Source organism: Scomber japonicus, chromosome 4 (genome assembly GCF_027409825.1).
Source record: "Scomber japonicus isolate fScoJap1 chromosome 4, fScoJap1.pri, whole genome shotgun sequence".
NCBI classification, from domain to species: domain Eukaryota; kingdom Metazoa; phylum Chordata; class Actinopteri; order Scombriformes; family Scombridae; genus Scomber; species Scomber japonicus.
Genome location: NC_070581.1, coordinates 26231844 through 26246769, shown reverse-complemented (window position 1 = coordinate 26246769; position 14926 = coordinate 26231844).

The window sequence follows — 14926 nt, the reverse complement described above, 5'->3', positions numbered from 1 at the left end:
TGTAGTGTAGAACATTAATTGTGTGACAATATTTTTCAGACGAGGCTACAACAGACACTAATGTTAAGGAGCCACATATTACCGGAGCTGCTGAATCAATGCATAACTCTTCATCATCACTTTTCAAGGCAGGTATCTGAAAGAAGAAAACAACATATCAGTGTGGTACTTCAAATTTGATTGACAGAACTAGGGTTCAACAAATTTGAAAAATCACAAACCATAACAGGTATAGGACAGCTGAGTGGAAGCATTTAAGGCTCTCGGAGGGCCAATTCAGAAAGTAAGGCACTAGTCTAATGTACACAAACATGTGGATCTCTAGGTCAGTGTGACACATTATTTTCTGTAGTTTAGGATATAAATTGTGTACCAATAATTTAAGACAAGGCTAAATGTGAACAACAAACACTTATGTGTGGGAGCCTCATATTACCGGAGCTGTTGAATCAATGCATAACTCTTCATCATCACTTTTCAAGGCAGGTACCTGAAAGAAGAAAACAACATATCAGTGTGGCACTTCAAATTTGATTGACAGAACTAGGGCTCAACAAATCTGAAAAATCACAACCCATAACAGGTATAAGACAGCTGAGTGGAAGCATTTAAGGCTCTCGGAGGGCCAATTCAGAAAGAAAGGCACTAGTCTAATGTACACAAACCTGTGGATCTCTAGGTCAGTGTGACACATTATTTTCTGTAGTGTAGGACATAAATTGTGTACCAATAATTTAAGACAAGGCTAAATGTGAACAACAAACACTTATGTGTGGGAGCCTCATATTACCTGAGCTGCTGAATCAATGCATAACTCTTCATCCTCACTTTTCAAGGCAGGTTCCTGGAAGCAGAAAACAACATATCAGAGTGACACTTCAAATTTAAATGACAGAACTAGGACTCAACAAATATGAAAAATCATCACAAACCATAACAGGGAGAGGACAGTTGAGTGGAAGCATTTAAGGCTCTCGGAGGGCCAATTTGAAAAGAAAGGCACTATTCTAATGTACACAAATGTGGATCTCTAGGTCAGTGTGACACATTATATTCTGTAGTCTAGGACATAAATTGTGTACCAATATTTTCAGACAAGGCTAAATGTGAACAACAAACACTAATGTTTGGGAGCCACATATTACCGGAGCTGCTGAATCAATGCATGATTCTTCATCGTCACTGCTCCAGGCAGGTTCCTGAAAGCAGAAACATCATATCAGTGTTGCACTTCAAATTTGATGGACAGAACTAGGACTCAACAAATATCAAAAAAATATTGAATTCTATTATTGTGATTGATAGAGTGTGTAGATTGTGTGATTTGCGACAGAGATCTTTCTTAAATAATCACTTTCAAGGAAAAACAAATTATTATGGTGTGATTTTGCAGGGATCTGCACTAAACTGAATTGTTTTGTTAAGTTTGTAGGACATGATGTGTAGGCCAGGATACTGCAATATTTAATTTAAAATGCTATTTTGGCACATATTTCCTCATAAAAATACACTGTGCCTCCAGCTATTTGTAGTATTCTATACTGCAGATTCAGTAAAAATTTAGAAACATTTTCACTCTCAGACAGAACCTACGATATAGGCAATGTAAGCCAAAGCAAATGTTACACTCACTGTATCAGCTGAATCGGATTCTGAGGTGGTCTCCTGAGCTGTGAAAAGCAAGATCAGACATAAGAGGATTTAAGACCACTCTGAACAACAGACACATTTTCTTGACATTTTCTTGGTTTGTAATTAATTTGAAAATAACTTACAACAGGAAAGGAAATCTTCAAGTGTACAAATGTACAGTGTGATGCGTTGATAATGCTTCCCCACTGTCTCTTTGTACTGTTTCAGAGTGAAGGGTATTTCTGTTCCTGGAATATTGGTTATCTCCGTACCGTCAGGGTAGAGCAGTAAGCAGCGACAACCATTTAAATCTTTGTTGATGGTCTTCATTTTTTGTTCAGCAGCTTTCTGCAATTGCTTGGCATCCGACCCTTGTGGCACAGAAATGGGAACAACTGTTCCTCTTACAGGCTTCAGTTTTCCATATTTATTCCGTTGCATAAGGCCTACTGAAGTCTACAGAGAAACATAGAAATAGGCTACTGTAAACTAGTTCAGTGACATTATAAATAAATGACAGAATGGACTGCCGGCAAAATTATTACTCTACATCAGCAAAAAGAAGTTACCTTCACAACGATGTCTTTTGGTGGTTCTTTTGGTGGTTCTTTATTCTTCTGTAAATGTATTTGTCTCTTTTTTGAGGTCAGGAATCGCCGTAATGACTCCAGTGTATTTTTTCTTGCAGCTTCTGCTTCAAACAGAGTCCAATCAGAGTCATGCAGTGTTCTGACATATACTCAGACAGTATAAAATGGCCTAAGCCTAATTGAAAACATTTTTACATTTGAAACATTACCTCCACTTGTGCCAGGTTTATCAACATCACACAGGGATTTGATGTTCTTCCCACATGAACTGCAGAAGGTCGTTTCATAAGGCAGCTTATATCCACAAACAGGACAATACACTGTAATCTGCAACAAAATTAATCAAGCATCATTAAAGGACATACAGTGCAAATGAAAGATTAACATTTAAAGAGCTTTAAAAGAGCTCAATCATAAGTACAGGAAAAGATTAGATTAGATTAGATGAACTTTATTGTCCCGAAGGAAATGTGCCTTGGGCTAAAAGTGCCAGGTGCAGCTGCAAATATACAACAATACATAATAAGCACAGAAAAACAAAACATACATGACAACACAAAATCACAAAAAGTGCTTCAAAGTGTAGCATGTTGATGATGATGTTGTAGCATCATGTGACGCACAGCACAAGAAAGGAACAGACTAAAAACAATAAAAATGGATCAAACTAAATGACAATCTAAGAGCAGGGGGTAATAAGTACTAGTTAAAATGGGTCAAAAAATAAAAATATTTTTAAAGGAGAAACAAAGAGTTAGATACAGTTAGTTCAACTACATGATGTTTTTTTTTTTAAATAACACAACATTTAGAAAGACCAAACACTACAATTATCTACTTTCACTGTAAGGTTATCCCAACATGGATTACACATTACATCACCTGAATGACGTCAGCTAATGCTAAAGTTAGCATAATTAGCTTCATATCAAACCTGGCTGGCTATATAATAATAATGGCTATATAAATATAACACATTCAAAAGTACAGCCATATAGCGTTGTTAATGACACTTTTATATTCAAACGAAATAAAGTTTAACTTACTTTTTCGTTTTTCTCCATCTTCTCTCTTCCTCTTCTTCTTCTTCTTCTTCTTCTTCTTCTTCTTTCTTCTCTCTTCTTCTTCTTGCAGGTCCGTCGGCTATAATGATCCCCACTAACCCGGACCTGACCCGGACCAATTCTAGAATCGTATCACTCACTTCCGTTGTGTGATTTTTTTTTAAATTAATAATTATTTGCATCGTGGACTTTTTTTATTTGCGTAGTGGCGTTTGCATTTCGATACTACTATAGCATCGGTGTAGCCGGAGAGTTATATTTGTTTTTTCTTTTTACTAAAGCTGCTCTTTGAAATATAACCTTTAGATAGTAATTGGTATTGTGGTCTTTTTATGGCACTCTGTCTGGCCACCACACGGTGCACTGAGGACCCCTGCTGGCCGGTGTTACATAAAATTCTATTCTTCAGATTCAGTGACCAGATTAATTGTAACTAAAACAATTCAGACTAATTAACTAAAACTAAAACTATAGACTCAGAGAGAGACACAGTATGTACTGACCAAAGTTTGTGTCTATGAAGTCCAACCTATTTTTATAGGTTAAATAATGTGTGACCCAATCTAGGCCTAAATATTGTAAGATTACAGTTTTTGGTTAACATTAGGCTACATGTGTATCCTATATAAATAAACACAACTTTTGGTAACAGCTATCAGAAAATATAATGTGATAAATGATGAAAAGAACAAAATCTGATGGGTCACCTGTAGGGTTTCAACTAACAATTATTTTCATTATCAATTATTATCTTATTTATTCAATCAATCATTTTGTCTATAAAATATCAAAACAATGAAAAAGTTCTGTTCCCCAAATTTCTAATTTTGACCAACCAATTGTCAAAAACCCAAAGATATGCACCTTTCTGTCATGTATGACAAGAAAAATATTAAATTATCAAATATGAGGAGCTTGAACCACCAACCACCTTGAACAACCAAGTTTTGAATAAATTATTCCATTATCAAAACAATTGTATTAATTAAAGTCAATCAACTAATTTATTAATTGGCTAATCATTGCAGCTCTAATTGCTGCACCTGTACAGTAACCAGTAGCCTACTTACAGCAGTACAATAACACTAATTGTACATGTCTTTGTCAAAATTACAATGCCGTTAAGTGGTAATGAAGATTAATTTGGTTGGTACTGCATTATCTTGCCACAACCCACTGTGATGGATTCTTAGTTTGAAGAATGGAAAACATTAAAATACATGCCTTTGTTTAAAATCATCATTTTTATTTTCATAGAAGTGGTTTTCATTTAAATATATTCAGTTTTCAAATAGAACAAACAATACAGTGTGTGTGTGTGTGTGTGTGTGTGTGTGTGTGTGTGTGTGTGTGTTGAAATTTGCACCAGATAAAGCTGTGACTGTCAGCACTAAAAAAGTGAAGTGTCCTTGGTCTTCTCAACAAAGGTTTTTACTGACATCATTTTCAAAATTCAGCATATCAAACCTTGTGAATCTCCACAAGTATAGTCAAGGGCACTTTAAAACATGAAGCATTTCAACATCAAAGGGTTTCTTCTGCAGAACCACATGTAAAACACTTCCCTAATATGGCCACAGCTGCAGTGGCCCCTGTCTTTTGTACACCTTGTGATAATTTGCCATATGTTAATATTCTCCTGCTGTCATGGGTGTATTCGAATTGCCCATTATGCTCCAACTGGTGCTTTATATCTGTCCTAATACCTGCTGGGAATACCTACTTAGCTCTCCTGCTGCTTCTTTACACTCCCACCTGCACTATTACATTTACTGTCAACACTATTGTGCTTTGAGCTCCCTCCTTGTTATTCATTTACAATGAGATTCACAAAATCCTGAGTAGTTAACAAATAAGTAATAATGAATAAAAAACAACTCAAGAAGTAATTAGTAGATAGCTAAGTTAAGTATCTTAGTAATGCAATGACAGCATGAAAAGGCATGTATTGAAAATGACTCATGAGTTAATCATTTATTATTTGTTAAAACTCTGTATGAAGGACTTGAGTTGATATTCTAGTAACTAATACGTACATAATATTTAGCATCTGGATGAGCGTTTATCAGGAATAAGGCATTAAGAAAAGGTCTATGGATATACAATATAGCCAGTAGATAACTAGAAACAAATCACAGACCTTGGTTCTTTCATGTAGCATCTAGTAATCTGTTCTTAAACTACCTAATATCTACTACTCTTTAATTCAGGGGTTATCCAGGAAGTGCTTGTTATTCATTAATTAGCTTCTGGTTTGTTCATACTCCTTCCTTATAGTCAAGATTTTGTTAATCTTTTTTGGAAAGTGTTACCCATTATGAAAACTTTGTGTGCCTGATTCATATGCTTTGTGACAAGACAACATTGTCTACTTATTTTGTGGGCTCCTTGTGATCCAGTGCACCATAACAGACCTTTTCCACAAGAGGTATTTTGTCTTCTCGTATTAGAAAAAGAACAGGTGTCACTAATAACATTAACAATGGCTGTGTTATATTGAAGTGTCCCAGTAAGCCATGACAGTGTGACAGTGAGCCAACACAGACAAAGACCCTGATACTGAAGCAGTACTGGTCTTCTATTAAAAAAAAGGCCTAAGGTGAAGATTGATATAAGCTCTCCAGTTACCACCATCAGCCCACCCATGGGTGTCCAGTAGGCTTACCTGCCCAAACAATACATTAAACAAAAGTGTCAGTACTTCGCCAGTGGGTGTCACTGTTGTGTAATGTGGGGAAATTGGAACCTCATTGGTTTTCAGGATCTCAAAATAACATTTAAAATAACAGCCTAATACCTGACACAATTTCTTTTTATATATATATAAAAGAACCATTTAAAACTGGTAATTTATGCCAAACTGTATGTTATTTGACTTTATAATCGGCGATGTGCCACAAACACTTGGATTAATCCTTCCCACTCACTTGGCCTGTTTGAGTTCCTCTAAAATATCTCACTTCAGAGCTCAATCCTGGCACTGTCGCTGTGTTAAACAGTAACCCAGCTGAGCTTTATGACAGCACCGTTGTGGATAAATGCCACTTAGACTTCTCATGCAGTGCACTCATATACTGGTATGAAAATCAATGTGTAAAGCTGCATCTCAGAGTTAAATCAATATTATTTCATTTCCACCCGCACCTCTGCTGAGAAGAGTCAGCGGAGGAGTCCTATTGACTTCAGTGTTTTGTCAGCACTGAACAGGTTGGCGGTGTTTTATAGATGAGACACAAATGCAAACAGTAGCTGACACCTGTGAAGATTTTGTCAGGAATTCAACAACAGTTATAACCTATTTTGTATAACCATGAACTCTATACTCCATCTCAGGATACAGTTGAATATTTTATCAAGTGCACCCCTCAGTATCTACATTGAGCATATGACCTGAAAAGAAATAAACTGGCACTGCCATTGTACACCCTCCCTCCCTCCCTGCTTCCCCCTCTTCTCCCTCAAGGTGACTCCTCCATCTGCACCCTCCCTGGTCTTGCCAATCCCTCTCTCTGCAGTAACCGTGGTACAGTAACTGAGATCTGATTCCCCTCTTCTTTTATGAGCTGTCACTATCTCACCTGTTTCGATAGTTTTCCTGGAGCCATACACATATCAATCAAAGCTCTGTGCTGTTGCTTTGTTCCTCATGTGTGTGTGTGAGAGAGAGAGAAAGAGAGACAGGTGGGTCATCACAGCTGGATATTTCTAGTGTGCGTGTAAAGAATATTTGATGAAAATAACGTTAAAAACAAAGTATTGTTTATCTTTTTCTGTAGCCTGAAAGCACACTCAATCGTTATTTATTCCATTCACATTTTCATCTTTTTGCTGTGAGGTGTGTCTTTGTACTGGATTCATTTGATTGCACGCATAGCCTCCCCATTTTAATTACCCTCTTCTTCACCCCTCCTCGTATCTCTCTAGGTAGAATGAAAGAGGGAGGGAAGAGAAGGGAAGGGAAGGAAAATAAAAAGGAGATTGAGGAGAGAATATTTTTTAAAATGTAAGAAGGGCGGGGTGGGCTGTAAGTGAGTGGGTGGCCTGTTTTGGGTGAAGAATGAGGAGAGGGGATGGAAGAAACACAGAGGGGGAGATGGAGGCAAATCTCTCACTTATGTTCACAAGTGGGACAATAATGAGACCCCTATTTTTAACCACTGAAATATACTTTCTGTTTTTTCTATACACTTTTCCTTTTTTTTCCCAGTCAAAATGACATATGCCTGCTGGGTCCTAGCATTCCTGATCCATGTATGCACATCACCTGCCATGTTTGACACTTGGCAGTAGGGGATAGGCGTGTTTCTACCTGGTGGTGTTGGTGCACGTACACTGATGCTGACAGCCTTCTCTGTTTACCCAACAGCACAGGAGCCCACAGACTCAGCAGCATCGAGCGGCTGTTGCTGCTGCCATCACTCAGTTGTCTGGTGAAGGGTTGAGCCACTACAACGCAATTACACATTCATTTCACCCACACGGCAACCCAGCCAGCCAGCCAGGTTCCCCTCCCCCTCATGCTCCCCATCTCCTCCCTGCTTTTCTCTGCAAAAAACCCCCCTTTATATCTCTGTTGCGCCTTCCCTCATCGACCATCTCCATCTCTACCTGATACAACACAAATCTCCAACCCACCCTACATTTACCCCCCACCACCTCCCATTTTTACCCCTCGTTTGCACCATCCAACACATGAGCGGTGGGTTCAGAAAGAAATGCACAAAGGAGAGTAGAGCGGAGAAGGAGCAAGAGTGGGTAGGTGGAGGCCAAAGGGATGAAGATGAGAGGAATGAGAGGAGAGGTAAAGGGAGAAAACAGCATGAAATGGTGTGAAATGTGAGGGGGGACAGAGTAAGAGTAGAGTAGGAGGGAGGCGAGGTTTTCTGGATGGAGAGAGTAAGGGGTGAGTGGAGAGACTGGCTAATGATATATTGATTCGGCTGAGCCTGGGGCAAATAAGTGGGAGTATGTGGGAGGAGGAGAGTCACAGCTTGCAGATGTCTAAAAACACCTGGCCAAGATAACTTTAGTTCATTACATGCTTCTACTAAGAGGAAGAGACACACAATTTTTAACATCTGTGCACGCCTTATCCTTGTTTACAGAAACACCATTTACATTTCAGTGTTGTATTGCAGCACTTACATCTGACGAGCAATTTAAAGGGAATTTTAATTTCCTTTTTCTTTTTTTTTTTTTTGAAAAATGATAGCTCAGCTGTCAGCCAGAGTGCTGAGCTGGACTTGAATAATATCAAAGCTTCTGGCTATAAAAGCAGGCGTTTAGACAGAAGATGGTCATTGGGGAACACATTTGGTGAGATCACTAAGGGGGGGGGGGCGAGAGATGGAGTGGAATTAATGGGATTTTGCTTTCATCATGCAGCTAAGGTGTGCATTTGTGTGTATGTATGTGTCCCTGTGGGCAAGTAGGTGAAAGATGTTGATATTGATCATTAAACACATTGCTGGCTGAATGACACAGTCTTATTTCTTATTATTGATCTGAAGAGCCAATGACGATAAAGCACCATGATAGGAAAACTGCCTGGGAATAACCTGAAAGCCCACAGCTTGAGTCATCATGCAGCCAGCAGGTTTAACATTTTTTTTTTTAAATTTTAGATAATATATCAATTTAGGAACTCAATTTAGCTCATACTGAGCCTTGGATAATACCATATTCTACCTGACTGTTGTAGCGCAGCCATCCGCCTTCCTGTTGTGCTAATATGACGTCTAGTTTCCATCCATGCTGTTATATCTGAATTCATGTGTAATATTGGATGACTACAGGCTGAGACAGTTGGAGCAAGCAGTCATCCAGGCGTAGGAGATGAAGACTCCATATTGTGGTCTCTGTATTAGCACTCAAATTAATTAGGCCACTCTCACTAAGCCTTCCTCCTCCCCTACGGTACCGTGGTAATCACCTTTCCCTTTGGAAAATCTGAATCAACGCCCACTGCACTTCTTTTGTCGCCTCTCAAAATCCCTTTGTTTCTCAACCTGCTGCTTTCCAGTTATACATTCTCCTCCTCCACCCAACTTTTCTCTCATGCTCTCTTCACCCTAACTTCACTCCCTCTGTTTAGTCTCTCCCATTTTTTCCCCCCTATTGTTTACCGCTTTCTCTTTTATTGCAAAGATGTCACAAGCAGCAGATTATATGCACTGAAATCTCTTTGGTCTCAGCCTGTCTGACATCAACAGTATTCTTCCTTCACAAGTTCGATCGTAGTGTACAAAACCCACCACTTGCCTCCACTTGCCTCTCCTTTATTCCCCTGCGCTCTGTGTGAAGTCTGTCGTGACACAGAACGAGGTGAGAATTGGGAATCAAAGTACAGAGCTGTGTTGAGTGAGGATTTGAGAGCAGTGATGGGTAGACATTAGGGAATAATGCCCCTCCCATCACTGCCCCATCTCCCTGACTACCAGGGAAAGCCGTTAATTTGTGTAAGAGGTCTTACATGGTCCCACATGCCAGTTAGACTCCCGTGATCGACAGATTATTCAATTCTTTGTACTGTTCAGCAACTCTCAAGTGTGTGTGCTCATCTGTGTCTCACTTCTCTCCCCTATAATAAAAATAGTCATTATTATTTACATGGCATTACTCTTTTTTGGCTGGAGTTCTCTTTTAAACAAGATGCTTAAAATCTACTCTTCTTACATTAATTAGTTAGTTCGGCTTGATTTATTCAGAAATACTGAGATCTGATCTGCATGAGAGACCTGAGAACATAATCACACAAATTATGCAACATCACAACATGACGGGTTAATCATAAGAAATAATCATCATGCATAATACACAGAAAAAAATAATCACATATATTATTTAAAACATCAGCAGTAAGAGCTTTAAAGTCCAGAAACCAGTCTTCACCAGTTCAGAATTGGTATACGAGGAACTTAACCCTTTACATACTTATCATATTCTGACTCTTAATTAGTCTCTACACTAATTCACATTCAGATATTCCCCATCAGTTATTAAAATATGTTTTATTGAGTTTATGGAAAAAAGACATTCACAATTACTATTTAATGGTCCAGGAGAACATTTTATACAATATGATGAATATAACATGTTTGAATGGTGATTTTTTTCATTTAAAAATGAATAATAAACAGGTCTTACTTTTGCATTGATTTGATTTTCAATATGAGTTTTAAAATCTGCTGTCTAACCAAATTCCTAAAGTACTTATAATGCTGAACTGAATCTAAAATTTACATTGAGAAACAGCAAAGGTTTGTGTTCTTGTGAAACGCTTATGTTTAGTCTTTTTGGGGTTTGAAGACACTTATTAAAAAAAAGGTCTGGGAGTCACACTTTTGGGTCTCTTTAAATCAAATTAAAGAGTACGGTCTAGACCTGCTCTATGTGAAAAGTGCCTTGAGATGACCTTTATTGTGATTTGGCGCTCTATAAATAAAGATTGATTGATTGGAAAAGACCTGGTTTGTGTTGGAGCCAATAAGTCAATATGTATAAAGTAAACAGTAGGGTACCTATTGCTGAACCTTGTGGGACACCATACCAAAAAAAGTATGGGACTTGATTTGAATCCATCATCATATTCGAACTCCGCCAGAAAGATTTGATTTGAACCAGTTGTAAGCAGAATTATCAACACCAAAGAAAAGCCGCTTATTAAACAAATTATTAGGATCAATAGAATCCAAATCATTGGCCAGATCAGAGTGTGAAACAATGTCATCCACAAAAATTAATTAAAAACACATTGATGACAACTGAGCTTTTGGAAGAAAATTCTTTTTAAAAAGTTAGTGTGGTTTCTGCCCTCAGGTTTCTCTTTGTTGATTCCTGTCTTGCATCCATATTTTCCTCAGCCAGTTAATTAACAAGTCTGCACTCCTGCTGGCCAAACTTTACACCATTCAAGCCCAATTAGACACAGGTACCGCTTGGCCTCATCTCCACTCAGTCTGGCCGCTGGGTTTACCTTCCTTTCTTTCATTCTTTCATTTATCAGTCTCTCCACAGTCTATCTGAGTCCCCATCTCATGCCACCTCAATGCTGCTTTGAGGCAACTGGCCCTCATCGTTTCCTCTGTGAAATAGCTTTCACACACACAGTGACTTCTCCAGAATGTGAATGAAGCTGCTGCGCTGGGTTGTTTTCTACTACCCTGTCAATCATAACACATACTATAATATGGCAATCACGTCATATGCATACACACACATGCAGACACATATGCAAAAAAAAAAACACACAAAATATGGTCCTTGCAGCAGTGTATTATGTATTGGGAGTCTTTTCCTCAGAGCAGTAAATAAATAATGAGAACACTGTTAAAATTCTGCCAGTATTTCATTGCTCTGCTGGTATCAGCCCTCTGCTTCTCTCTAAAGAAAAGGATGCCCTCACTGGGAAGAAAAGGGGTTTTTCTTTTCTTTTTTTTCTTTTTCCATATTTCTATTCCTTTCTGCTTTAATCTCTCCCCTGTTCATCCCTCTCTCAGCTCCTTTACTTCTCCCTCTCCCTTTTTGCTACCCTTGAAAAACTTCTCTTCCGTGCCACTGTCAAATGCTGCTCTTGCTACCTTCTTTTTGTTTTACTCATGCATGAATAATATTCCCCATTAACTTTTTTTGCCAGACAAAAAACTCAATTCTTTTCTGTCATGAATTTTGGTAATGCACAACATGCCGAACAGATATTGCAGGAGACGTGAATGTCTTTGAGCTTTTGTTCTGCATTTCTATTTACGAGATCTGTGGAGGTAACTTAATGCCAGATTAAAGGTAGGAGTTCAGAGTGGAAATCTAAGGGCACCATCCTCAAAGCTTTCTTCCCTTTGTTTAGCTGAGTGAAAGAAGTGCAGGAAACAGTATTGGGTAATGTGAAATGACAAGCGTTGGTATTTAAGCTGGAAACAGATCATGATGTGAGCTGTTGGTACAAGGCAGATCTGTCCGGTTAAATGTGATAATCTCTAGTTTTCTTGGTCTTGTGAAACAGGCAGTTGATATTTCAGACTATTTCCTCATAGCATTGTGACCTTTTGTGTTGAGATGAAGATCTAAAGCAGGCAGATTGGATCTGACTGATGCATGAGTGTAACAGATAACAAGACAAGGAGATGTCTGTCTGTATGTGTGTGTATGTATGTGTGTTTGTGTTAGTAAGTGTTCAGCATGTGGGGTGCATTCGGTATTAGTGGCTCTGCAGCATTCTGAGGCGTGCTAAAATATGTGTAAGCCTGTTGAACCAGACACAGACACCATGAAATCCTGTTTCAGACTGGCTTACAACAAATAACCCAATATAAGAGGATGTGTGGGAGAGCAGCAGATGAACACAGAAAAGTGACACAGCACACCGTGGTTACAGAAGTTGTTCTTCAGTTCTTGGCAGCAGATAAATTACTGTCTGATGTCACAGAGAGAGAGAGAGAGAGAGAGAGAGAGAGAGAGAGAGAGAGAGAGAGAGAGAGAGAGAGAGAGAGAGAGAGAGAGAGCACATAAAGATGAAAAATAGGACACTGACAGGTAGCAAATTACAGTGTCCCACTAGTAAGGTCAAACATCAACCCTGGGTGTCATTGTACTGTAAACAAAATTCTTCCTAGCATGTTATCCGTGACTCCACTGTCTCACAACTCCACTCATGAGGTACTTGGCAGTGCCACTGCAGTAAATGTGCCAGTAAAGCCTTTTTTAAATTGAAAATTGCCTCACAAGTGGTGTTCTTAGTGCATGTATAGAGTTGCACAGGGGAGAGAGAGAGAGGGAGGAAAGAGAGGAAATTTGCACACAAATATCTCCCAGGCTGGGCATATATTTAAAAATGAAATGCTTTCACATGCCTCTGCCTCACCACCCCCCATCAGCAGGTCATTCTGATTACTGCAGAAAACTATTGTTCCACCCCATCTCTGCTTCTCTACTGCTCTCCTACACAGTCATTTGCATTTTCTCTCTTGGCTCTATTCCACATCTTTCAATTCATCATGTCACACCTGTTATTCACTTGTTTTTTCTCTTCTTCTTTTTCCCTCCTTATTTGTGGCAGTGCAGAACCTCATCTAAATGCACAGCCAGTCAGCTCTCTACCTGCTTTGGGCATTTTTTACTGCTATGAAAGAGTGCAATCATCCTTTTCTTAGCCATCTTATAAAAACTCAAGGTGACATGGTATTCCTTACATGTCCTGCTTGTCTGTGTTTTGATAGTGCAGTGCATGAATACCTTGATATTTCATTCACTTTTATGCAGCTTTGGTGGTTATCTCGTCCTGTCCTGCTCAAACTGTACGCATAGGCTTTCCAGTTCTTCCTCTCTAGCCTGCAGACAAGCAGAGAGAGGCGGATGAGAGGAGAGAGAATAAGGAGGAGGGAGAGGGTAGCAAATGAGGTGTGGGTAAAAATTATGGGCGACTAGAAAAGAGAGCAGTAGCCCAGCCCTGGAAATGGAGAGAAAAGGGGTGGGGGAGAGACTGAGACAGAGAGAGAGAGGGAGAAATAGAGAGAGAGAGGGAGAGAAATTATACAGTGTAAAATCCAGAAGATTTCAGCTTTAGTTGTAGTGTAGTGCAGCGTACAGATCAGCAGGCTCCCTCACCACTGGGGAACAGCCGCCTTTTGTGTTTCCCCCCGCTGCAGTGGGGGAGTGCATTTACCGTCGCGCCCAAGGGGAGAAGCCAAGAAGTATCCTCCAATCAGCCGTTAGTGATTTCTCTCATCTTGTGAGGCTGCTGAGGTGATTTATCACTGACTTGAGACAGCCACCACATTCTGCTCCACACTCTGATCACCTGGATTACTCACCATGGTTTTTATTTCTCGTGTTAAACAAAAATACCCTCCAGTGGATATTTCAAATAGAATGACCAGCAGACAAAAGGAGGATTAAAATGGACTGAATTTCCTTTTTTCTGTCTCCCTTCTGCAGACTGAAGATGGACTAACTTTTACAGGTGGACTTGTGCCTTTTGAGGACATCCTTTCATCCTCCATACTTAGAGAACAGCAATACCATAAGAAGAGCAATTTTCTGAGAACTATTTGTCATTTCATACCATATGCGTCTCTGTTATTCTGAAGCCGTAGCAAGCAAGGGGATGATCCTGGACACTCCACTGCAATAATCATGTAGGACTGGCTCTCAGGTAGATAGATGAATATGATGATGGGCAGAAGATGGAGAAACAGAAAGGGGAAGACAATTGGAGCACACCTGCCTGCTGAGCATGTCTGACACCTCACTGTAGCTTGATTAGCACCTACTCTGCAGAGTTTGTCTATCAGGTTGTCGTTTTTCCAAGTTATCATGCTCCTCTTGCGAAAAAAAGTGTTACGGGAGTCTGTTTATGTGTGTGTGAGAGAGTGTATGACTATGAACATGTGAGTGTGTGTGTGTATGGTTTGGGTAAGGAGTCAGGGTCTAGGATTACACTGCCTCTGCTAAAGGATACAGGTGTAGTGGAGCCTTGAATGAGGATTAGCTGCTCTAACACCTTGTCGCTGGCAGCACACAGAGCGATGGACCTTTCAGACAAGGCTCTCAAGCTACGACCACACTGAGTTATTCGCGCTGGAGGATTACAGATAAAGGTTTAACCAACACGATGAGACTTTCGAGGGCAAGGAAAGGAACAGGAAG